This window comes from Lynx canadensis, chromosome D4, assembly GCF_007474595.2.
Source record: "Lynx canadensis isolate LIC74 chromosome D4, mLynCan4.pri.v2, whole genome shotgun sequence".
Classification (NCBI taxonomy): domain Eukaryota; kingdom Metazoa; phylum Chordata; class Mammalia; order Carnivora; family Felidae; genus Lynx; species Lynx canadensis.
The window spans coordinates 20393244-20420526 of NC_044315.2; positions in this window are offsets into that span (position 1 = coordinate 20393244).

Here is a 27283-nt window from a genome sequence, read left to right on the forward strand (position 1 = left end):
GAACACAAGCATGAGTAGGGCAGGGCCAGAGAGAGGGAGACAGAGGATCCAAAGAGAGAGGGAGACAGAAGATCTGAAGCAGGCTCCAAGCTGTGAGCACAGATCCCCATGTGGGCCTTGAACTCATGAGATCATGACCTGAAATCAAGAGTCGGACGCTTAATGCACTGAACCACTTAGGTGCCCTGACTTGTGAATCTATTTGGATTTTCTGTTTTGTCCTCAGTTTTGTAGTTTGTGAGTTTTGAAATATTTGTTTGTTTCATTTAGGTTATCAAGTTTTTTGGTCATACAGTTATTCTTATTATTCCCTTATAATTGTTTCATCTCCATAAAGATGATAGTATTGTCCCCACTTTAATTTCTGATATTAGTGAGTTTAGTCTCTATTTTGTTTTTTGGTCAGTGTAGTTAAAGGTTTGTCAGTTTTGTTGCCTTTGTCAAAGAACCAACTCTTGGCTTTATTGACCTTTTTATTTTTTTATTTATTCTCTGATTTATTTGTCTCTGCTTTACTCTTTACTATTTCCTTCCTTCTTGCTATGGCTTAAATTTATTCTTTTTCTATCTTTTTTTGATATGGGAGATTAGGTTATTGACTTGAGGTTTTTCTCCTTTTTTAATGTAAACATTTGAGGTTAGTTTTCCTCTGGGCACTTCTTTAGCTGATACCATAAAATTTGGTATGTTTTGTTGTCATTTCATTCCTCTCAAAATATCTTCTAATTGTCCTTGTGATTTCTTCTTTGTCCTATTGAATATTTAAGAGTGTTGTTTAATATATGTGTTTTTGTGATTTTTCCAAATTTCCTTTTATTAATTGATTTCTAATTTCATTCTGTTATGTTTTGAAAACATACTTTATATGATTCTAAGTATTTTTAAATTTATGAGATGTATTTTGTAGCCCAACTTCTGGAGAATGTTCCTTGTACCCTTGAGAAAAATGTCTGTTTTGCTGTTGTTGAAAGGAGAATTTTAGGTATGTTAGGTCTAGGTGGTGTAGCGTTGTTCATGTTTTGTAATTCTTTACTGATCTTCAACTATTCAAAGTTGAGCTATTGATGTCTCTGTAATTGTTGAACTGGCTATATCTCCCTTCACTTTTGTCATTTTTTGCTTCATTTATATTGTGACCCTGTTGTGATATTCATTTGCTTTTAATTTTTATGTATTTTTGATGAATTAATCCTTTTATATAATAATCTTCTTTGTCTCTCAAGTCTACGTTTGTTGTAGTTTATTTTGTCTGACAGTAGTACAGCCATGCCAACTGTCTTTTTGATATTATTTCCTTGGAATGTTTTTTCAATCCTTTTTCTTTCAAATCATTTGTCTCTGGATTAAAAATGAGTCTCTTATAGACAGGTTATTGTTAGGTCATGTGCTTTATTGTTTTAAATTTATTTTGGCACTCTACCTGTCAATTGCAAATTTAAACTCATTTATTGTTAATGTGATTACTGATAGGGAAGAACTCGTGCCATTTTACTGTTTGTTTTCTATGTATTTCTATGTATCTTTTTTGTTCCTCAGTACTTCTCTTATTTCTTTTTTGGTTAAATAGTTATTGTCCTGTGCATCATTTTAATTCACTTTAATTTCTTTTACTATATATTTTTAAGTTATTTTTAGGGTTGCCCTGGGGACTTCAATTAACATATTAATTTATAACTAATTAAGATTAATAACAAATTTATTAAAATAATATACAGAAATGTTGCTCCATTATAGCCCTTGCCTTCCTTTTGTGTTATTATTGTCACAAATTCCATTAATGTACTCATTAGTAAAGATTTAATATTGTGTTATGCTGTTTTTCAAAATCATCCTTTAAAAAGGAGTCATAAAGAAAAATACATAAATACTGACTTGATATTTACCTCTGTAATTACCTTTACTGGTATTCTTTATATCTTTTTGAAGATTTGAGTTACTACCTATTGTTCTTTTATTTCTGCCTGAAGGACTTCTAAAGGAAGTATAAAGGAAGCCTTTCTTGTAGGGCAGGTCTACTAGCAACAAATTCTCAATTTTTGCTTATATGAAAATGTACTAACTTCTTGTTTGTTTTTTAAATTTTTTTTAATGTTTACTTATTTCAGAGGAAGAGAGAGAGAGAGAGAGAGAGAGAGAGAGAGAGAGAGAGAACAAGGGAGGGGGGGTGGAGAGAGAGGGAGACACAGAATCCAAAGCAGGCTCCATCCAGGCTCTGAGCTGTCAGTACAGAGCCTGACACAGGGCTCAAACTCATGAACCGCAAGATCATGACCAGAGCCAAAGTCGGATGCTTAACAAACTGAGCCACCCAGGCACCCCTCTTGTTTGTTTTTTAAAGACATTTTTACTGGGCATAAATTTTTAGTTGACATTTTTTTTCTGTTAGCACTTTAAAGATGCGATCCACTGGCTTTCGTCTTTAATGATTTTTTTTTTTAAGTTTATTTTTGAGAGAGAGAGACAGAGAGAGAGAGAGAGAGAGAGAGAGAGAGTGAGTTAGTGCGGCATGAGTGGGAGAGGGGCAGAGAGAAAGGGAGAGAGAGAATCCTGAGCAGGCTCTGCAGAGTCGGCAAGAGCCTGACACTGTGCTCAATCCCATGAACCATGAGATTATGACCTGAGCTGAAATCAAGAGTTGAACACTTGACTGACTGAGCAACCCAGGCACCCATATTCTTGGGGATTTTTGATGAAAAATCAGCTGTTAATCTTGTTGGTGAACCCTTGTATATAACAAGATGTTTTTCTCTTTCAGGGTCTGTCTTTAGCTTTAGCTTTCAGCAGTTTAATAAGGATGTGTCTTGGTGTGGATCTCTTTCAGTTTATCCTGCTTGGAGTTTGTGGATCTTCTTAGATGTGTATATTAAAGTTTTTCATGAAATTTGAGAAGTTTTGGCCATCATGTTTCAAATAGACATTTCTTTCTCTTTATCCCCCCTCTCTCCTTCTCTCTTTCCATCCCTTGCTCTTTCTTCATTTTTCTTCATTTTTTGGTCTTACTGGATAGTGTCAGTAGATCTTTGTTCAAGTTCACTGATTCTTCTGTCTTCTCTAATCTACCATTGACCAACTTTAGTGAATTTTTCAATTCAGTTGTAGATCTCAACTACAGTATTTCTATTTTGTTATTTTTTAAGTTTCTATCCTTTTATTGATATTCTTTACTTGGTGAGCCATATTTCGTGGTTTACTTTGTTCCCTTCATGTTACTTATTACAGCTGCTTTAAAGTATTTTTCTGATATCCAATGTCTGGGCTTTCTCAGAGACAGGTTCTATTAATTACTTCTGTTCCTGTGTATGAGGCATAGTTTCCAGTTTGGCCCCAGGCACATCTTCTTTTTAATATTGGCTTAAACAGTGGTACCTATGTGAGCTTGCATCCCAATTGTTCGTGTCTAGTAGGTGTTCATCTTGTTAAATACCACCAGGAAGATTTTTCTCTTATCCTTGTATTTGGCTCTGTAACCCTCCAAACTGGTAAAATGCAAAGAAATATACGTATTTCTGCATTTTCAATACCTAATACTTGAAGACAAAATAACTGCTGATGTAATTTCTTAGCTCACAGTGTTCGACCAACCATTCATTCATATTCTCTATTATTTTGTATAATTTCTGTCCTGGAATGGATGTATAAAGATTAATGGTGGGTGGCAGAATTCTCTCTGCCTCTAAAAGTGAAGGAATATCTACCTGGTTTTGCTGTTTGGCATGCAGCAGACAGTGAAGAGAGGTGAAATAACTTGCTACCCTATTTATTTTCTGTTTCATAAAACATTGCATGGAAAGCTACCAGTGTATTTTTCTTAATCCAGCACCTAGAGCTGAGTAGCAACTGGAAATTCTAGACTTAAGTAATAGGCTTTCTATCAGTCTTTATTTTTGGAAGGTGTGAATTTTCATCTTGTTCTGTTGCTTCATAGGTATTTTAGTGATAAATTGGAAAGGCTGTGGCAGAAGTTCCCAGCCAGATGCACTTTAAGCTGGAAGAAGAGAGTATGTTCTTTGTGTTCACACGTGTCCTGCAGCCAAAGTGTGCTATCATATTCCTTTGGAGTTTTTAAATTTTTTTTCCCCAGCAGGAGCAGCCCTGAGTTGAAATATTTAAAGTTGGTGGACTGTAAAGTGATGAGATTCACTTGACACTATGGAAAACACAAAGCCTTTGGGTTTCATTATCTGTGCTGAATTTAATGAGCCATATGAGAAAAATAAAATTAACACCACATCATTGTGGGATGTTTAACACAAAGACAATTAGCAGCACAGGGAGTTGTCCAACCTAATCTGAGGTCCTAGCAACCCTGAAGGGTTAGTGTTTTTGTTCGATGTGCTTCCCAGGAGTTGTAGACTGAAATTTCTGCATGGCTAGGTCTAGAGCATGAACAGTCAGAGGGATGAATGCTCTGGATATGTTCTGTCATGTTGGCTACATCAAAGACTCTTTTCTCTTAGGTTCCAATTCCTTTTATAAGTTTGAAAATGAACAGGAGTTGCAATTAATGAGTCACCAAGTGAAAAAATCCTTCATCAGCACAGCACATCTGTGGGACAAATGTGGGAAACGAATGAGAAAAGTCACAAGGGCTGCTGACAGGGACCATTCATTCCACTTCCCTCAGAAAGGACATTTGATTTTCTTAAAACTGAAATCAAAAGAAGGAGCCATCACTCTTGAACACACATAAACATGCATGCATATACACAGGTCACTTTGGTTTTATCTGTCTCTGCTCTGAATTCATGTTACTATAAACAGAAGCTTGAAATCCAGTGGTTGAGTTTGATTAAACCTCCATCTGAGAGCATCTGAGAGTACGTATATGAGCAACCTCATTCTAAGATTTCATATGTATTATCAGTAACAACAAACATCTGTGACAGTAGTTCAAATAGAAGTAGAGAAATAGAGAGAACTGAAATGACTCTATTCTATTTAAGCCTGTGATGTTTTTATTTCACAAAACACATTCCTTTACTTTGGTTGAAAGCCTTCAATCATGTGGCCCATCCCTCCTGGCCTCTCCCTGTACTTCAATTCCAAAATTCTATTTCTTCCTCACCTTTTACCTCTAGATCAGTTTTGTCCAATAGTACTTGCTGCAACTACAGAAATGTTCTAGATCTGCACTACATAATAAGGTAGCCAATAGCTTCACATTGCCTATTGAGCACTTGAAATGTGGTTAGAGTAGAATTTTAAATTGTATTTTATTTTGGTTAATTTAAATTAACGTATCAATAGCCGCACATGGGTAGTAGCTACTTTATTGGACAGCATAGCTCTAGATTCTTACTACTTAAAGCTACAGCAGTAGCATTACCTAGAAACTTTCAGGTATTCAGAATCTTGGACTCCACCCAGATACACTGCATCTGAATCTGAAGTTTAACAAGACTCTAGATGATGTTCATGTTCTGTAACGTTTGAGAAGCACTGCTCTCGATAACTTCATCATTCAAGATTGAGATCCAGAGTCCTTCCTTTAGGTAGTCAGGACCAACTTATCAGCAGTTGGCACAGTGCTAAGGACCCACAATCCTTTTAGAGACCCATGAAAATGTTAGAATTTCTTTTAAGTCATAATAAAACTGTGAACTTCTCAGTCAAATTATTAATAGTCATGTTTCTACACACACAGTCATATGTTATCATTTTATCTATACATGGAAGAAGGGACCAATGAAGGCAAAAGTGTTCAAGTCATGTGGATGTCATAATGTGGCCCTGTTGGTATCATCTTTGCATCATTTCTTCCTGCCTCTTGTGGCTTGCTGATCATTCTCATCACACAGTGCTACGTAAGTGTAGTGACTCCTATGGCCACTGCATTATCCTCTAAACCCCTTAAAGGCAAAAACAGTGTCTTGCATGGGTTTATAGCACCAAGCCTGTGTTGTTTCACACATCTGGTGCTTGATAAATGTACAAAAGAAGGAAGAAAAGGCAGGGCTAGATTCTGATAGATTAGTAGTTTACTGAAGGGAATACATACTGATAGCCAGATCCCTTAAGCTGATTTTGATGAGATAAAAAAAACAAAATGGAACCCTCAAAGTCCTTATAAACCAGCCTCTCATTAGGAGGTATACAGAAGAAGTAACTCTGCATTTCTTGGCAGAAAACCATGACTCATGTGCTGTGGTGAACAAGGAGCAGTTCCCTTAGGGTGAGGACACCTGATTTTCTTTTCTTCGTTATTTCACTAATTTCTTGTACGTTTGGGCAGGTCATTTCACTTTTGATTTCTCAATTTTCCATTGGTAAAATAAAATAATGAAAAGCTAACTCTTTTTGAATTCTAACTGTGTCAGTGACTTTCCTGACAACTTTTAGTGATGAATTCATTTACTTTTCATAAAACTTTATTGTTATCCCATTTTACATATGAGGAAACTAAAGCACAAAGAGCTTAGCTGTCTTGCCTAAGATCACACAGCTAGGAACTAGAGGAGTCAGTCCTGAAATAGGCTATCTGAGCCCAGGGTCTAAGTTGAACCATTATTCTGAGTTGTCAGAGATAAATGACTACATTTGATATAGTGCTATGGGCAGAGTTGTGTCCCCCCAGATTCATGTATTGAACTCCTAATATATGAATTATTATCTTAGAATCTGAAAGTATTTGGAGATAGGATCTTTAAAGAGATAATTAATTTATAAACCAAGGAAAAGGTTCTTAACTCTAGAGAACGAACTGAGGATTACCAGAGGAGAGGTGGGGGGAGGGGAGGGGAGGGGTGAAACAGGTGATGGGGGAGTAAGGAGTACATTTGTCCTGATGGGCACTGGGTGTTGTATGGAAGTGATGAGTCACTATATCGTATGCCTGAAACTAACATAACACTATATGTTAACTATACTGGAATAAAGAAAAAATAATTAATTTAAAATCAGGTCATTAGGGTGGGCCCTAATGTAATATAACTGATGTCCTTATAAGAAGAGGAACTTAGCACACAGATGCATACAGAGGGGGAAGGCCATGTGAAGATACAGGAAGATGGCTATCTACAAGCCGAGGAGAGACACCTCAGGAAAAAAAAAAAATTCTGCCAACAGCTTGATCTCAGACTTCTAGCCTCCAGAATCATGAAAATAAATTTTCATTGATTGACCTACCCAGTTTGTAGTACTTTGTTATGGTAGCCTTAGCAAGCTAATGCATATACCATGAGGCTCCTTATATAATAAAAAATAAAGGGTATTACTAAAACCTGCAAATGTAGGTTCTCATTTATTCATCCAGTAAACATTATCCTTTATTATGTAAAAGGGGTGTGTTGGTTGCAACAAGAGATAAAAAAGAATCACCCCGATATGGATGTGTCTGTATGACTGAATCACTGATTAATGTTACAGTCATTTATTTTCAATCTCCCCCACCAGAATATCCACTCCATGAAGGCAGTGCACATTGAATAAATATCTGTGGATTGGGTGGATGACTGAGCAGGGTTATTGAACAAGGTCCATTGCTGGGTTGTAGGATAACAGTCTAAATAGGCCACTGTCGTCATTGTTGTTCTTTTATTTTATTCTTTTCATTCTTTTTAAACACACCTTCCTCCTCAAACACCAGTAAAGCTGTCTCTTTCTGTTCCTAGCTCATGGACTACATCCTCACCTTTCTCTCCTTTCTCCCGGCGCTGTAACAGTTTTGTTTAAGTCTTTCAGTTCCTCCTGTAGCCTCACAGGCCTCTCCCTCTATGCCCTTCGATGATATAGCATTACAGAATCTTTGACTCTGGTAAAGTAGACACTTTTTGGGTGGCAGAGGTGGAAAAATGGTGGGCGGAAGGAGAGATGAGAAGGGAGAAAATTGTGTTGGCAACTTCTAGGTTTACTTTGGTGGTCTGAATGAAAGAGGGCATTTTGTGAATATTGTGAACTCTCATGCATATACTTTTTATTTCATCAGAGAAGAATCCTGTTTTCAAGATGCTTATAATCCAGTAGCAAGCAAAAGGCATGTGCATAAAAAATGACAATACTAAAAAAGATGTGACAATTTCATATTAGTGTGCTTAGCTCTATGCTTTAGTTGCCTATTGCTGCATAACAAATTACTCCAAAATCTAATAGCCTGAAAGGACAAATATTTATTATCTCACAATTTTTGTGAGTCAGGGATCTAATGCAGCTTACGTTTTTATTGGCAGGATTCAGTTCCTCACAGGTTATTGGGCTGTGTTCCTTGGCTCGTGGGTGTCTCCATGAGCAGCTCACAACATGGCAGCTGGCTCCCCTCAGAAGCCAGAGCCAAGGAAAGTGAGCAAAATGAAAGCCAGATTCTTTTTTTAATCTAATCCCAGAAGTGACACCCTCACTTTTGCCTTATTTGTTGGAAGCAAGCCACAGTGTACAGCCCTCAATCAAGGGGAGGGGATTACACAAGGGCATGAATACTAGGAAGTGGCGATCATGGGAGCCATCTTAGAAATTATCTGCCACGTTCTTGTTGCCACTTAAGAAACACATTATGAATGAATAAGTATAAAGTGAGAGGAGGGGTAGACAAATTTGGGGAAGGAAAGGGATATAGGAAGGATTCTTTAGGGGATAAAACACTTTAGTTAGACTTTAATGGTGAATAGGATTAGGTCATGTGGAAGTGAATGAAACATATTTATAGGTAAAGAAACAGCACCAATGAGAATCTGGAGGCAAGAAAACCAGAGAGAGGAAAAAATATGAGATCTGATATCATTAAAGGTGTCACTATATGTATACCATAAAGACTTTTATTATATATGCTAAACTAATGAAGTGTTATTCTTGGTGAGGGGTGGCCTGTCTTAGCTCAGGCTGCTAGAACTAAGTACCATCGACTAAGTGGCTTAAAATACTGTTCGATCTTATAGTTCTGGAGGCTGGAAGTCCCAAGATCAGGGTACCAGCATGGCCAAGTTCTGGCTTGCAGGTGGCTACTTTCTTGATATATCCTCACATGGTGCCAGGTGGGGTGGGGGACCATATGTGCTCTCTTCTTATAAAGACACTAATACCATCATGAAGACCCCATCCTAAGACTTCATATAGACCCACTAATCTTCTAATATCATCTCCTTAGGGATGATATGATATGCATTTCTAGGAGACACATACATTCAGTCTGTAACATGGCCTTGTTCAGAATTTCTGCAAAGAAATTCAAATTCATGAAGAGTAAAACTATAGTTCTTAAGGGGCTCCTAGGTGGCTCCTTCAAGGAAGCATCCGACTCTTGATTTTAGCTCAGGTCATGATCTCACAGTTCATAAGATCGAGCCCCATGTTGGGCCCTGCACTGACAACATGGAGCCTGCTTGGGATTCTCTCTCTCCCTCTCTCTCTGCTCCTCCTCAGCTTCTGTACTCATATGTGCTCACTTGCTTTCTCTCTCTCTCAAAAAAAAAAAAAAAAAACAAAAACAAACAAAAAAAAAAAAAAAAACTATAGTTCTTAAGATATTTCTCCTAACCCAAGGATTCAAAACTACAGATGTCATTGTGTTCATTTAATTGACTTCCCCTGATATTGGAAACAATCCCTGCTTATTCTTCCTCTCTATCTCTGCTGCTTCAGTTAATGTACCTGCCATTTGGTGGTTGTGTAGCATGACCATCAAATATCTTAGACCGGTCCCAAAGCATTCACTACATGGATTGCTGTAGAAGTTAAAAAATGAAAATAGAAGTAATTCATGGTGGCACATGGTTTTGAATTATACAGTAAATAATAGAATCAAGTAGCAAGGGTAGATTTCATTTTTGTTTCCAACCAGAATAAATGTCCTCCCAAGAGGCTGCTTGAGTCTGAAAGAAAATACCAAGCATTAGGCTTATCCTAATGCTTCCTTCCAGGAACAGAATCTTTTTTTTTCCTGTTTATTTTGAGGGGGGAGTGCGTGGGGGGAAGAGAGAGAGAGAGAAAGAGAGAGAAACAGCACAAGTGGAGCAGAGAGAGAGGGAGAGAGAATCCCAAGCAGGCTCTATGCTGTGAGCACAGAGCCTGACCCAGAGCTCCATGAGATCATGACCTGAGCTGAAATCAAGAGTCAGACTTGTAACTGACGGAGCCACTCAGGCGCCCCAGGAACAGAATCGCATGAGTGTTTTCACTTTTCCTTGCCCGCTTTCTGCTGTCAGTTACACTATGGGTAGATAAGAGAACAGGCAGATTTATCTATGTGGGAACAAATGTCTGTCATCAGGAAATCTAAAGTATATGCACTTGGTTAAAAATAGAATAACCAACATTGATTTATTGTAAAAAAAATGTTCAGCATTATAGGTATGAGGTAAATTCTTGAATTAAATATCAATGTTTCAAAGTCTACAGTTATATTTTAAGTAGCTTGTCTTTGGGTGATAGAAAGAAAGAATAATTGTGAATAACAATTAAGAATTATTTTATCTTTTCCATTTGTCACACTTTTTAAAAGAATCATTCATTGTTATTTAAAATTCTGGGCAAATTTCAAAGTGACGCTTCAAGTCGTCTATTAATACAATATGGAAAGGTCTGAAATTTTAACTTTAAAAAATGTTTTGACATTTTTATTCATTTTACTGTTCAATCTATTACTTAAATACCTTCAGAAAATAGGGGGAATCTAAGGATTTTAAATGACTGAAAAGGGAAGGCGTACAAATGATCTGTTGCCAAGAGTTGTAAAAATACATCTCCTTCAAGATACAATTTTAAGACTGTGTGTGTTGGTGGCTGAAGGGGCAGGCATGGGTAGATGAGGGCTGGCAATTAGAGGAATGTACGAAAGTGGAATGAGGGGATGTTAATGCTAATCTGTAGTGTTCTGTAATCCTGACCTGTTGCTTGTCTTCCTTTTTTCCTCCCTCCATCCTTTCTTCTCTCCTTAAATGAAGGCACGAAACAATTTCTTTACATTTTGAGAATGAGTTAGAGGTGGGTCAGTGGGGAATTGGAAAGACCTGATTAACTACAGGCACGTAAATGATTTAGGAGATTCCTAAAATACATCTGGGGTCTGCTTTTAGTTCTTTTCTGGAAAGACATTGTTTATCACATTGGGAGGCCCTATGCAAATAAATATGTGTGAAATAGTGGACATGAGCAGAGTTGTCCCATGCATTTCCTCCATTTTGACAAGTAATGGTGCTCCCAGGGCTAAAAGAAAATTCAGAGGCAGTTTTCTGTTTGCCTATCCTAGAGAAACCCATTTGGCCTGCTGTCCTCTCTTCTCCAGTTCTCTAAGCTATCTACCTTACTTCTCTTGGTGAACTAGTTGGCCTTTCAGGATAAACCATAATAAGAATAAAAACATCCAGTTGGTTGAATGAAGCTTTGTTTAAAAAAAAAGTGTATCCTGCTAGTATTCAACCAGTTAATCAGTCAACCCCACCATTTCATGATCTGTTGGAGTTGATTACCCCACCTCCTTATTCTCTGAAAATGCCAGAATCATGCAGGGACGACCCCCAATTTCCTTCTCTGCTACAGCCCCTACAGATCTCTGTCACCACACTCATTCTTGTCTTCCTGGATCCTTTGTTAGAGAGTGAGGTTGATCTATGATTTAGATTCTGTGTCTCCCTAGAAAGTGCCCCTTGTTCTATCAACTCCCCCCCCACCCCAGTCTCCACTCCACCCCCAGCCTCCACACCTTACCTTCGTCTTATCCCTTGTAAATGGCTCTTTCCTTTAGCCAATGAAGTATGCTGTCCTACAAAACAATAAAATAAAGCCTCCTGTAAAGGTGTGTATACCTCTAATTACCATCCCATTGCTCTCCTTTTCACAACTTATCTTATTGAAAAATGAGGCATCTTGAGTCTCCTCCTCTCTCTGATACCACCTAGTTTCAGTTCTCTCCTTTCTATTGCATCCGCTTTTGCTAAGGTCAACAAGTAATGTCAGATCTAAATGGCACTTTCCAATCTCTGTTTCACTACCACGGTTTGATCTCTTGCCTTTGGCCACTCACTCTTAGAGCCTTCACATTCCTGGGTATCCCCAACAATTATTACTTCTGATTTTCCTCCAAAGTCTCGGACTGCAATTTCTCTTTCTTCTTTATGTATTCCCCTCGCACTGTGCTCCTCCTTTGGGAAGAATGCCACAATGTGCTACCCAGATCTACCCCATCAGGAATAAAGGACTAGTCCCTTTATTAGTTGGGAGTGCTGCCCGAAGTTGGCCATCAGCTGACAGCCCTCTTTGGGCAATGCCTTGGTTGCAAATGCCTGCTTCACCTGGGGTTATGCCTCATCAAGGGAGAGCTTACAGTGAAACACTGATCAACACAGGGCATAAAGGCCCCCATAACCCCAAATCTGAAGAATTATTCCAGCTCTCCAGGGTTTGCTGATAACATGTGGGACTGTGTGCTGCTCAGCTTCATCCTCTGTTGAATCATACTTCCTTCTACAGGTGTGCATCCCACAAAAACTTCCTAATATCCTGCACTCACATCTCCATCTGAGGGTTGCTTCCTGAGGAAGCCAATGCATAATAACCCCTGAAGTGTTTGACTCAGTGGACCACTGAATCATTTTAATGAATAATCTACAAATGATTGACCTGGTTTTATCAGAAACTGTTTTAGAGTTTTTATAATCTAGCGAGAGGGGAATGGTTAGAAAACAGTAAAAAAAAAAAAAAAAAAAAAAAAAAAAAAAAAAAAAAAAAAAAAACCAAAAAAACAAGAAAACTAATACGTTGGAAAAAGTAAAAATTATAATTTTGTGTAGGGCTGTGTCACTTTTAATGTATTTTAGCCCTCACATTTCTTTAAAATCTATAAGAGACAAGGGTAAGAGAGATGAAAAAGGATAACCAAAGTATATAAGAATGAGTAGTTATAATAACTTTTGTAAAGAACCATGCAGGTTATAATGAACTTCCACTGGGGTTATCTCATTTGATTGTTAAACCATTGCTTGAAGTGAGGTTATTAACACACGTTTATGAGTGAAAAAGTGGACTCTGAGAGTTTAAGTGATCTAGCTGAGACCACACAGCTACAAAACAGATCATAGTATGTTCAGAGCAGGGAGGACGTGAGAACAGCTGCATTTCTAACTGCTTGTGTCATTTGTCTGTTCTCTGTGATGGCCCTGGATTGATGTAGCCAGGAACGTCATGTGCTACTGATTGTACAATTAGTCTATGTCATCTCTCCTTTGACAATATAACTATACAAGAAGAGAAAATGGGCCTCAGTCAGTGTCCTGTCCCTCCTTAAGGTCTAACGGTCTTGGTACTTTTTTCTCACGATTCCTGTGTTCACTTTTACCACTGCTGATCTTTTCATTAACACTGTCTTCTCTTTTACTCATAATTTTAATCCAGTATCGATCCATAGAATGTTTTGTGATGATGGAAATATTCTGTGTCTGCACGGATCGGAACAGTAGCCTCTAGTCGCTGTGGCCGTGGCCGTTGAGCACTTAGAATGTGGTTAGTGGACTGAGGAAAAGACTTTTTAATTTCATTGAACTTTAATTGATTTACATTTACATTTAAATAGCCACATGCGGTTAGTGGCTCCCGTGTTATACAGTGTATAGTCTACACTCCCTGGTGCCACAGCCCAGCTGCTTCTCAAGTCCTCCGGTTTCCTTCCCCCATCCTGATTTTCCTGGATGAAGGGGCTTCATTTCTACCCTTTCTCTCCTTATCCTACTCTTTACCTGTCAGCAACACTGCAATGGATCCCAGTCTCCCCAGTGCCGCACAAACGAGGCTGTTCTGAAGAAGGATACCAGCCTCATGTTGCTGCCATAGAGGCTCCTTGGTCTCTGGATAGCACTTTGTTCTCAAATTGTGTACAAATACTCTGAAATTAATCTCGATTTGTTTCTCATGTTGTGCAACAGAGAGAGAGACAGAGACAGAGACAGACAGAGAAGCTTTCTTTAAGCCCTCCCTGGTTTGTGTAGGTGTTATATGTGACTGGTTAATTCACCGTCACCCCAAGTGAATTATTTCACATCTCTGAATCACATGTGGACTATTAGGCTTAGCAGGGTACCTCTCATCCGTCCCTATCTAAACTCAGAATAGCCCTTTTGCCTAGCATTTCTCAGTCCAAATCAATGACCCATTTCTGTGTGTCTTCACAGTTCTCTGTGGCCTCGCTCATTATGGCTTGAATCAGATTATCAGGATTTGTGTAGTTTTGTGTTACTGAATTGTGGATTCTTTAAGGACAGGATCATGCTGCATGCATATTTGTATCCATCACTGTGAGACAGAATGCTTGAGACAAAAAATCTTTACGGAATCGATATATCCTTTGAGGCTCTGAAAGTCACACCTTCTCTTCACTGGTTCATCCACTTTCTTTTCCTGAGGTCCCACTCTAAGAAAATGGTGTTCTGAGTTAAGAATTCCTTTCACATTTTACCTGAATTGCTCTCCTACCAGTACCAGTATACATTCCATTTAAATAATTGTGGATCCTCTGGGTTTTTATGGTTTCATGTCAGTAACTTCTTTGACATTGGCTACAGCAACTTCTTTCTAGATATGTCTCCTGAGGCAAGGGAAACAAAAGCAAAAATAAACTGTTGGGGCTTTATCAAAATAAAAACTGCATAGAGAAGGAAACAATCAACAAAACTTAAAGGCAACCTACAGAATGGGAGAAGGTATTTGCAAATGACATATATGATAAAGAGTTTGTATCCAAAATGTATGAAGAAGTTATAAAACTCAATAGTCAAAAAAAAATGAATAATTCACCTGAAAAATAGGCAGAAGATGTGAATAGACATGTTTCCAAAGGAGACATCCAGATGGCCAACAGACACATGAAAAGATGCTCAACATCACTGATCATGAGGGAAATACAAATCAAAACTACAATGAAATATCATTCCACACCTGTCAGAATGGCTAAAATCAAGAACACAAGAAACAATAGGTGTTGGCAAGGAAGTGGAGAAAGGGGAACCCTCTTGCACTGTTGGTGGGAATGCAAACTGTGAGGGCACTCTGGAAAACAGAATGGAGGGTCCTCAAAAGTTAAAAAAGTTAAAAATGGAACTACCCTACAATCCAGCAATTGCTCTACTAGGTATTTACCCAAAGAATACAAAAATACTAATTCAAAGGGATACGTGCACCCCAATGTTTATAGCAGCATTATCTACAGTAGCCAAACTATGGAAACACCCCAAGTGTCCATTGACTGCTGAATGGATAAAAGAAGATGTGTCATATATGTATATGTATATATATATATATGTCATATATATATATATATGTATATATATATATACACACACACACACATATGTGTGTGTGTGTATTATATACACACACACACACTAGAATAGAATATTAGCTATAAAAAAGAATGAAATCTTGCTATTTGCAACAATGTGGATGGAACTAGAAAGTATTTTGCTAAGCGAAATAAGTCAGAGAAAGACAAATACCACATGATTTCACTCATATGTGGAATTTAAGAAACAAAACAAATGAGCAGAGGAACGAAAGAGAGAGGCAAGCCAAGAAACAGACTCTTAACTACAGAGAACAAACTGATGGTTACCAGAGGGGAGGTAGGTGGGGGGAAGGATAAAATAGGTAATAAGGTTAAGAAGTGCACTTGTTGTGCTGAGCACCAGGTGATTTATGGAAATGTTAAATTACTATACTGTACACTTGAAACTAATATAAACTGTTAACTAACTGCAATTAAAATATTAAATAAATAAGTGTGGTTCCTAGAACATTTGTTTATCAACTTATTTCTCTGTATGTATGTGTTATGGTTGCATTTTATTCACTTCGGGTATATTTGCTACTTCTTTTGATTTTTTGCAAATATAACAGTGGAAGCAATATTATCTACTAAGTATCTCCAACATTTGGAAGCATTATTGTATGGCCTGATATCATCTTCACAATCTTTGTGTCTCTCATCTTGCCTCCACCTCTTCTATTTTTCATCACTATCCTTAATTATGCCAGGAAGTCCCATGATGGGACTGCCCCAATTGTAAATTCTCAGTAATTATTATCTCCTGAATATGCCAGATGTGACTAAATTTGCAAAAGCTCAATATACACTTGACAAGTTATTTTTAAAAATTTTTTAATGTTTATTTATTTTTGAGAGAGACAGAGACAGAATGAGAGTGGGTTAGGGGCAGAGAGAGAGGGAGACACGGAATCCAAAGCAGGCTCCAGGCTCCGAGCCATCAGCACAGAGCCCAACACGGGGCTCGAACCCATAAACCACGAGATCATGACCTGAGCCAAACTCGGATGCCTAACCGACTGAGCCACCCAGGCGCCTCTACATTTGACAAAGTATTAAACACTAAATCAAAATGTGCTTTAACACCTACACACATGAACTGCTGCAGTGAATAAAAGCTTCTGATGAAGAAAGTTATTTATCCTTTTTGATAATTTCAAGTAAGTCAGCCTAGATGTGGAATCTGTGATGTTCATTTTTCCAATTCTAGCTATCTTCCCTTGGTAGCATGAATATGATTCTTGAATCCCTTTGATTCATGACACAATGCCATATTGAATATTTCCTTAATTGCAAATTTGATTTTCAGTCACATTCAGGCTTATCTCATTGTGCATTATTATCATTATACCCATCAACAGAGTATCCCTGCAATTGCCCCTTTTGAACTTGAACACATTTGGTGATCTGCAGGAGTGATGCTTAAACAGGGAATATGGCACCAAGCAATTAAAATGGACACCTGCAGGAGCAGGTTGGGTTCTAGAGGTCTCCTGCTGGGCCAGGCTTTAAACCTTTAGCTGCAAGAGAGTTCTTGGGAGCTTCCAAGGTGAGTTGTTAAGGCAACCAAGGGAATAGGTGGTAGATGACAGTCATGGTCGGGATAACTGCCTTTACCAACTGGTATGGAGTAGTTCAATGGCCATGCATGCCTGCTGAATATCAGCCTTGGTGATGTGTCTGTTTAGGAACCAACAGAAAAGAAAATAGTCATTTAGGTGTTTAGAATATGTGTTAGAAGAGCTAATGCTCATCTACTTCTAAACTTTTTGACTTGCACAATTATATTTGTCATTAAACAGTTATAAAGAGAACATGTTCTGCTTGGAGCAGAATTCACCCTATTCTGAAAGAGACTTAATACATTAGCAGGTGAGACACATGAACACACAGATTCACTCGTTAGAACTCAGGTATGAATTGGGAAGCTTTTTCTAACTGACCCATCTTCCTGAGTCCAAGTGATAAATAGGAATGAGCTCAGTATGGGAGATAAAGGAGTAGAAGGAAGAACATTCTAGGAAGATGGAACATTATATGCAAAGGCACAGAAGGGAGAAGGATCATGCCAGGCCAAGTTTGGACAACCTTCAAGCAGGTTAGATTTGCTGGAGGGATGGAGAGAGGAACTTTCTCGAGCAGGATTGATAAGACACCAGGCTGGAAAGGTGTACAGGAGCTGGGTATAAAAAGTCATAATGAGAAAAAAAAAAGTTCATTCATTCCAAGACAACAGTGAGGAAAGGATTTGGAGCAAAGAGGAAGAAATTTGTCTCAATACAAAGGATAATGGCAGAGCCTTGAAGTGGAGCCCAAAGAAGATGAGCCTTACATATGGGGAGAGACAGGAATTGCCTCTTTTCATTTGTAAAATCAAAATTTTCCACAACGTTTATTGATGGAGGTTTCCTACAGAAGCTTTTTATAACCACTGAATGGCCATGGGGAAGTACTGGTGTGAAGCTTTATGGTCGAGTTAAATCCTATTTATTGTTAAAAAAAAAAAAAAAAAAGTCTTTAGGCATGAGGCCAAGGTGTCGGAGGCTATTACACAGTCTGAAAAGATCTATTTGATCACCTCCATCTGAGTCATAACCCAGGCCACTAATGACATGAAAACTCTCTCCCAGCATGACTTGCTCCTTCCAGCAGGGCTCAGTCAGAAGCAGCCAGCCCATTGCCCAGTGATCAGAACCCTTTTGCAGCTGGAGCTCTGTGCGTGCAACACCACACGCACAAGATACAGAAGACTGCCTTGCGATCAGATTAACAAGGAGTTTATCCTCTTCTCTCTGGCCTCCAGTATTAGCACCTCTGATGATAACTTGGAAATGCTGAGCCCCTGGAGGGGAGGAAACATCCCTTGAGGAGGTCAAGTGTAAACCAATTATCTTCCCAGTGCAAATTTACCAGAACTGCTTGGATTCCTAAATGTTAGTAGGGTTGAAATGTTGTAAAAATCAAGTAATTATATTAGTAGCTCACTTTTGACTATTTGCAAACTTTCAGACTGTAATAATTATTTCCCTCTGTAGAATGAAGCAAAGTAAGAGTTAATTAAAATTGTCCTTTCGTTGTGGTGCCTAATAAAATTTAGATTGTCTTTTTGAAATAATTGTATTGTTCACAGAAAGGTCAAATACCAGTTCATGGTTTATATATATGAAATATATTTTACTTAACAAACCCATACACAGCACTTATCATGTTCTAGAGACTTTTTAAATAGCGACTGTAATCATCAGTGGTTCTGTACAGTTTATGTCTGAGCAACAACCCCTTGACCTTATCCATCTAGCCCTTCTCTGGCTCTGGCTACTTCCTTGGCTACATCTAGAAAGATCAAGACTCATGACATTTTTGTCATGCCAGGCTATCTAAGTCTTCATCTGTTCCATGAACTTTTGAAGTATTTACTTTCTAAAGTGTTATCTCCACAGTGAGAATTCATACAGCAAACATTTTAGGCCTTTTCTATGTGCAGATACACTAATAGGCACTAGAAAGAGAGTCATTAAATATGGGCACAGGGCTTCCATTCTAGTTGGGGCATATAGGCAATCAACAATTACCAAGATAGTGATGATGGCTGTTGAGGCCCTTCACTATATACATTTTTATCATTTAGCTTGAATTCTCTCCAAAAGTACAGCCTGAGCCAAGTACTTATGTAGTAGAGATAATCCCAGGAACGTGGAGCGAGGAGATAGAGTGGAACAGAAGGAGGAAAAATCAACACAAGCATACATAATCAAGGTGATGACCACAGTGGACACCAAGGGCTCCATTTTGCCTGTGTTTTTTGAGAAGGTTATAGAATGTCTTTCAGATTTTCCACTTAAGGTTTAAAAGGGAAAAATAGGTGTATATCAGTTCCTGCTCCCCATTATTTGAGGTAATTCTCTGCTCTCCCATTCCAGGTTGCACATGCCTGCCTACCAAGTAACAGAAAGATGCTGCCATTGCACTGTGAGCTGAGATTCACATGGAACTGTTCCATAGAGCTATGGCTGGAATCAGAGGTGAGGTCAAAGGGAGGAGGCAGAATAGAGGTATTTGATACAGTCCAGTTTATACTGCTCATACCCATACACACTTACCTTAAATCAAGGCTTCAAGATGGTAGCCTGCTGTAATCTCTGCAAGTACTTACCAAAGATTGGTGGAAGAAGTTCCAAGTTTTCACAGGAATAAATGGTCCCAGGGCCATCAGTGATACTCAAGCATCTCTCCCCTCAGCTCTCCATTTTAGATTCATTTCAGCTGGTCTGAGTTGTTTGCCTGGGGAGGGTGAGCCAGACCTTCATTCCTGAAGGGTGGTTTGAACCTTTAGATTCATTTCCATAGTTTGGAAATGTTTGTTACAATCATTTTTTCATCATCACCACCAGGAATGGAAGCAAAGATACCTCAGTAAAGAGTTCTAGACACTTCTGTCAGTCCCTGTTTTGTAGCCTACTCCTTATGACATCCTGTATCAATGATACCCAAGATTAACTTCTTTTGTTGTCATCATTTTGGTTTTTGTGGCTGATCTACCAGCATGAGTTCCTTGATATGACCAGGTTCAGTGGAATTTCTACTGTGTTTTCTGATGGAAACCTTCCTTCCCTGGGAACTATGGTGACTAACTGAGAAGATCTTAAGGTTTGGGGACAGAAAGCAGTAATTTCTCATTGGGTGAGTGTGAGAATTGTTCACAGAAGCAATATCCACCCCTGATTTCTGGGCTCATTTAGTCTAGCCTTTGGGGCCAAAGTGCTGGATATTGGTTCTTGGTCTTGTGCTGTGCTGCATCAAGAAGACAGAACCAACACTGTAGATGATTTCCCTCCAGCTGGCTCCTCCATTATTATTTTATTATAGGTTCGCTCCTTCTGATGATATAGTATACAGCAGGACTAGTGGCCCCTGTGACCATATGCCCAGTATCTCACCTTCTTTGCCATAAAATGGGCTCCTTGCTTTAAGGCAGCACTGTGTGTGATGACTCAGAAGGCAAGTCACCTGTCCACCTCATGGTTTAATGGCTCCTCTGCACTGGATTATTTGTGAGCACTAACACCCTGAAACACAATAGTCCACAGATTCTGTGTCTTCACCAATGGGTCCACGCAGAACTGTCTGTCCTGCCATGGCTAGACTCAGAGGCAAGACTGAAAGGGATGTGAGGGGGGGTACAGGAGGCATCTTATGTAATGTTGTGTTAAACTACCTATTTATCTTACTATATTGATTCCTAGATGATGAGACTGTTTAGGGGAGAGGCTACATCACATTGGTGTAGCCAGCACACTCAGCACAATGTTTGGGATTCAGTAAACACTTATGTCATTTTATTTTGTAATGTGAAGCATGCATGCAAATGTGCCTAGAGATACTTTTGGTCTTCCTTTCTTCCAAATAAGGGAGATAAATAAGGGCTAGTGATGAGAAGGGACTGGTCTAAGTTCCTCTGTCCACTTAGCAGCAAAGGCAAGGGTAGCTCTTAAGTCTGACTCCAACGCCACAAATCTTCATCATGCTAAAATCTTCTTGGTGGAGACTGGGCATAGTTTCTAATGCCCCAAGACAGTCAAAGTGATACTGATTTCTGAGTATAAAGATAAGTTATAAAACTGTAAAGGATTATGGAACTACTATGTTCTGATAATATAAGTTGCATATTCATTATATATATTCTTTCATTATAAGATGCAAATCTGAAGTCCAGGCCACTGGGGAACATTTCCCCACTGACCAAATGACTTTGGAAAATTATTACTTTTTCATGTGTTTCCACAAACTTTATTTTCTTTTGTTATCCCTTGATGGAACTTATAATTTCAACCAAGTAAGGGTTGGGATTACTAAAGTTGTACACTGAAAGCAAAGACTTGAGTTGATGGAGTGTTTCAGAGGGAGGAAGCATGGAGTAATGATTAAGAACAAAATGTCATTCTTTAAAAAAATCTGACAATTTTCAGTCAAATTAAGTATTCTTTTTTTAATTTTATTTTTTATTTTTTAAAATTTACATCCAAATTAGTATATAGTGAAGCAATGATTTCAGTAGATTCCTTAATGCCCCTTACCCATTTAGCCCATCCCGCCTCCCCCAACCCCTCCAGTAACCCTCAGTTTGTTCTCCATATTTATGAGTCTCTTCTGTTTTGTCTCCCCTGTTTTTATATTATTTTTGTTTCCCTTCCCTTATGTTCATCTGTTTTGTCTGTTAAAGTCCTCATATGAGTGAAGTTAAATTAAGTATTCTTAATATCCATGATCCATAACTCTACTCCTGGGTACCTAGCTTAGAAAAAGTCTTGTATAAATTCACAAAGGGAATGTGTGCATATGCATACAGCATTCTGAGTATAGTGGTGGTGACTAAGAACAAATTCAGTGTTTCTCACCAGAGAAACGATACATGTATTGGTTTGAAGGCTAATACAACCACACTAAGAAACTCCAGAAGACTCATGGCTTAAATAAGATAGAATATATGTGTCTCCATGCAATAGGTATCTGAGTTTCAGTTGCCTGAAGCTTATATGGCAACTCCATGGTGTCTCTGGCGAAAATTCTTTCTAGTTTGATTCTCTGCCATCCCAACACGTACTTCTGCCTTGAGGTCTAAAATGATTGCTGTGGCTCTAACCAGTAGAAATAGGGGAAAGGGAAAGTGGAGGGTCTACCACCTCTATTTAGAAACACAGCCTAGAAGTCTGACATATTACTAACATTCATATGTCATTATTCAGAACATAAGTCACATGACTATATCTAGCTTCAAGGAACTCTGAGAAATGCAGTTTTTAGCTGGACAGCCATGTTCTCAGCTGTCCACTACTGCTAAAGGAAGGAGGCATGAATATTGAAGAAGAATTAGCCGTCTCTGGCATTATAAGATTACAATAAGTATATATTATTCAATAAAATGCAGCGGTAGTTAGAATCAATGAACTATATGTATTCCAACAACATTGATAATTTTTACAAACAGAATGCTAAGTGAGAAAGGGAGAGAGATGGAGACAGAGATGAGAATGGGCTATAAGAGAATACTTGAATAAATAAATACAAATATATAGATAATTCTTATAAACAATTATGGGGCCTTGAAAGTATAAACAATTATATTGTGCTAAGAAATAAAAGTTTAGTAAGCCACACATACATACTCAATCTAGTTCTAGCATATGGTCCACTGAAAGTTACATAAATGCCCAAGGCCAATTTTTTCATGATCTGAAAATGGTAATTATACTGTTCATATAAGATGAACTTGTATACTTAAAGCACTTATTATGGTGCTTGACACACAGTAAATTCTCAGTAGAGATTAGCTGTTATTACTATTTATTATTATTATTATTATTATTATTATTATTATTAGAGACATTGCATAAAGATTGCATGTGAGATCAGGACCTTATGGAAAGTTGGCTCTTGGTAAATATTGGTTGGATGCACAATAAAAGAACAAAGAGCATGTTGGTCACAATTGTTAGAGATGAATGAATTGGGTTTATTCAGTCATATTTGTGAAGTGTCTCTTATTTGTCAGGCCCCTAGGATATGAAAGTAAGAACTGGCATGGGCCCCAACCAGTGCAGGAGAAGGCAATTAATAATAAAAAAAAAATCATACAAACACATGTAAAACTGCTATATAGTGAAGGATAGAGATACTCGTGTGTGTGTGTGTGTATACACACACATATACAAGGAGGTTTGATCCACTTGGTTGAGAAAAAGTCTTTCTTTTTTTAAAATTTTTTAAATGTTTATTTATTTTTGAGAGAGAGCAAGCAAGTAAGCATGATAAGGGATAAGGGCAGAAACAGAGGGAGACACAGAATCTGAAGCAGAATCCAGACTCTAAGCTGTCAGCACAGAGCCACAGGCAGGGCTCGAACCCATGAGCAATGAGATCATGACCTGAGCCAAAGTCAGACGCTCAACTGACTGAGCCACCCAGGCACCCCGAGAAAAAGTCTTTCTGAGGAAGTGATGCTTGAATTGATGTCGTTTAGGAATTACCTAGAAAAAAGTTAAAGGAAGAGCTTTCTTAGCAGAAGTAACAGCATATGAAAAAGCCCTGGGCACCTGGATGGCTCAGTTGTTTGAGCATCTGACTCTTGTTTTCAGTGCAGGTCATGATCTCACGATTAGTGGGTTCAAGCCTCACATTGGGCTTCTCCCTGACAGTGCAAAGCCTGCTTGGGATTCTCTGTCTTTTCATCTCTCTCTGCCCCTCCCCCACTCATGCACGCGTGTGAACAGTTTGTCTCTCCATCAAAATAAATAAAGTTAGGGGCGCCTGGGTGGCGCAGTCGGTTGGGCGTCCGACTTCAGCCAGGTCACGATCTCGCGGTCCGTGAGTTCGAGCCCCGCGTCGGGCTCTGGGCTGATGGCTCAGAGCCTGGAGCCTGTTTCCGATTCTGTGTCTCCCTCTCTCTCTGCCCCTCCCCTGTTCATGCTCTGTCTCTCTCTGTCCCAAAAATAAATAAACATTGAAAAAAAAATTAAAAAAAAATAAAATAAAAAAAATAAATAAATAAAGTTAAAAAAAAAAAAGTCCCTGTGACATCCAAGGCTTGGAAAATACAGTGGCCCTAAAGAAATTTAGTGGGGTGGGGTCACAAAGAAAAGAGATCATGTGATATGAGTTGACATGGGAGAGTAGGTAGAGGCAAGACCATACAGGGGACATAAGCTGTTTAAAGAGGTTCTCTCTTTACCTCATAGGAGGGGACACTGTATTCGCTTGCCCGTGCTGCTATAAAAAATTGTCACAAACTTAGTGGTTTAAAACAACACAGATTTATTCTCTCACGGTTCTAGAGCTCAGAAGTCCAAAATCTTTTTCACTGGGCTAAAGTCAAGGTGTTGTCAGGTCTAGTTCTCGCTGGGGGGCTCTGAAGGGAGAACCTGTTTCCTCGCATATTCATCTTTGAGTCACCTGTATTCCTTGGCTTGTGTTCCTCTCTCCATCTTCGAAGTACGTTATTCCAATCTCTGCTTCTGTCATCATTTCACCTTCTGCTCTGACCCTGAACTCTCCTGCATCTTTTCTTACATGGACCATTTTGATTATATCAGGCCCACCTGGATCATCCAACATAACCTACTCATCTCAAAATTGTTAATTAATGAAATTTTCGAAGTCTCTTTTGCCATATAAGGCAACATTCACAGCCTCTGACAATGAGGGCAAGCACATTCATTGGAGGCCACTCCTCAGCCCTACCACAGAAGGCATTGCATTTGTTTAAGCAGCAAAATTTCCCGTTCCATTTTGTATCTTTACACGATCGCCCTGGCTGCCTTGTGAAGGACAAATAGGAAGAAGACCATGTTTATGTTGGTGAGCCAACTGGGAGGCAAATGCAGTGGTCCTGGGAAGGAGAGGAGGAGAGTAATTTCATCCATGAGATGTGTGCTATAATATCTTGGCTGAGAGAGTCCTAGGCTGTTAGAGCCAGGAAGAAACTAAGGGTACCCTTATCAGTCTGGTACTGGGTCTGGTGCGTACTGGTTTGCAAGAGGTGGGTGTGTGCCTCTAGCCGAACCGCACGTTCAGTGGTATGGTAATGGCTTGGAATCAGCCACGGAGGGAATATTTACCTCATGAAATTTGACACACGCTGCAGGTGAAGACTTCCCCCACTCTGGCCCTGAGATCCAGTTTACCAGCACCTCCCAGACTCCACATAACCTGGGAAAGGGGCTGAGGGGTCTCCCTGTCTTCTCGGGCTTGGCTTCCAGTAACATCAAGCTTATTCCTCATCCTACTGTTGACCGGTTCCGTTGTGGAGACGGACAAATGGTATAGAGCCTGATTTTTAGGAAAAGGATCTCTCTCTCCCACTTCGGTATTTTTTTTACGAGTTTTACAATAACCAGGCACTATTTTTATAATTACAGATAAAGCCAACTTTACTTTAAAAATGTTAATTTTAAAAACACATATGAATGAGGACACAATGGAACACTTGTTTCAGGTGTTGATTGCTACGCTGTTCTAATCATTACAAAAATGGATTTTTAGCTCTAATTATGTACAAATTCATTTTTGAGTTTTCTGGGGAATGTGTCGCAGGCCTTGTTCTCTTGATTTGTTCACTCTAGGAAGGAGGAGGACAAAGGGATGAAAATGAACACAATAAAAAATACTTAAAAGCCATACGTATTCAAATACATGAACTTACATAATATTAAACATGTCATGGGAGAGTTGTAAAAGAAATTTTATCTTGGTACTATACACGGTCTTGAGATAGTAGGAAGTGTTTAAGCGAATGGTCTTTGGAGCAAGACTTTCTGGGTTCAAATCCCAGCATTACCAGTTGCTCTCTGGAAACCTTTTCTGCCTCAATCTCTTCATTTCATTTGTGAAGTGGGGACAATGATAGTTACTCATGGCATTGGTGTTTGTGAGATTTAATTTTTTAATGTTTATTTATTTTTGAGAGAGACAGAGAGCGCGCAAGCAAGGGGAGGGGCAGAGACAGAAGGAGACACAGAATCCGAAGCAGGCTCCAGGCTCTGAGACTGTCAGCACAGAGCCCAACGCGGGGCTCAAATCCACGAACCTTGAGATCATGACCTGAGCCGAAGTCTGATGCTTAACTGACTGAGTCATCCAGGTGCCTTGGTGTTTGTGAAATTTAAACTAGTTACTCCATATGAACCCCTCAGAAGAGGGGTGCACATATTAAGCACCCAAGAAGTGTCAGCTGTTATTTGTTGACATTCACTTGCACATAGCCCTGCACATTATTTCAGCATAGATTTTTCCTATACGAAGAACATTTTAAAGATTTATTGTAATTATAGCATTCTGCCGATCACCTTCTTTTCCCAAGTGATCCGTCCTGTTGAGAAAATGAGTGATTTAATCAAGTAAATTTGTGTTAAAAATTTCCCAAAATATGCTAGATATTTGTTTTTTCACATTTTCGTATTGAATTCCCATCTATCTCCATAGGCTTCACTCACGACTTGCGAGCATTATTGCTAATCTGGCTGTTAAATCCCCAAAGAATGTTACTTGAGTCAGGTATTTCTTCCTCTGCACTTCCTCCCTGACTAAATGTACACACCCACCACCCCTCATCTCTCCTGGCAAGTTTTCTGAGGTGTGTACCAACTTCCTGAAGAGCTGAATATCATCTTGCCTTGAGTTAAACAGGAGACAGCTGGCACCATTTATCTCTTCAAATTACAAGAAAATGTGAGAAACAACAGGGTGTCTGTATGGGGTTGGGCAGAGCCCGAAAGGGCAGCTGTGTGTGAAAGAGAATATCATGGCAGTGAGCTTGAGAATTAGGTGTAGTCCTAGAAGGTTCACACTCCACAAGATGGCTTATCTCAATGTGATTTTGTGATCAGGTTAAAAAAAATATATTTTCCCTATCCTATCTAGCTGCATCTTCAAAAGTTAGATATTTCCATGATAATTATAGTAGGGGGAGGAAATTAATTTGTTTTTACTTTTGTGCTGTGATCGAGACACAGTTTTTGATGGCTTCCTAAATCCCAGAAGATATCAACATTTGTTTTCTAATTATTTGTTATTTTTGTCTAATCCTGTCATATCATCTTTTAATGCAGACTAAGTTTTGTAATGCGTCACTTTGAAAAGAAACAAACACTCCTTTGTAAGCATTTTATGTCTCCTGTGAGTTTAATATCAGTGAAAATTCGTAAAGGAGTTTTATTCCAGTCAAAATGTTATAAAGTAATCTGTTTGAAACCACATACAGAAAGATTAGCCAAGACGAATGTATGCATGATATTTTTAGAAAGTAGAAATAAGTAGAAATCTTTCTTAGCACTTCTTTTTGTGTATTGCCTTAGTGAGAGAAGAAATTACATAAGAAAAACTATAAATTTAAAGTCTGGATTATTAGGAAGCATAAAGGTTCACCCTAGAAGAGACTTTTCCATATATTTATTCTTGTTACTACATTTAAGAAAACATCAGGACACAAGGACAGGATAATTTACTTTAAAATGTGCATAATTGTAGAATGTGAGGGAGGTGGTTAAAATGGGT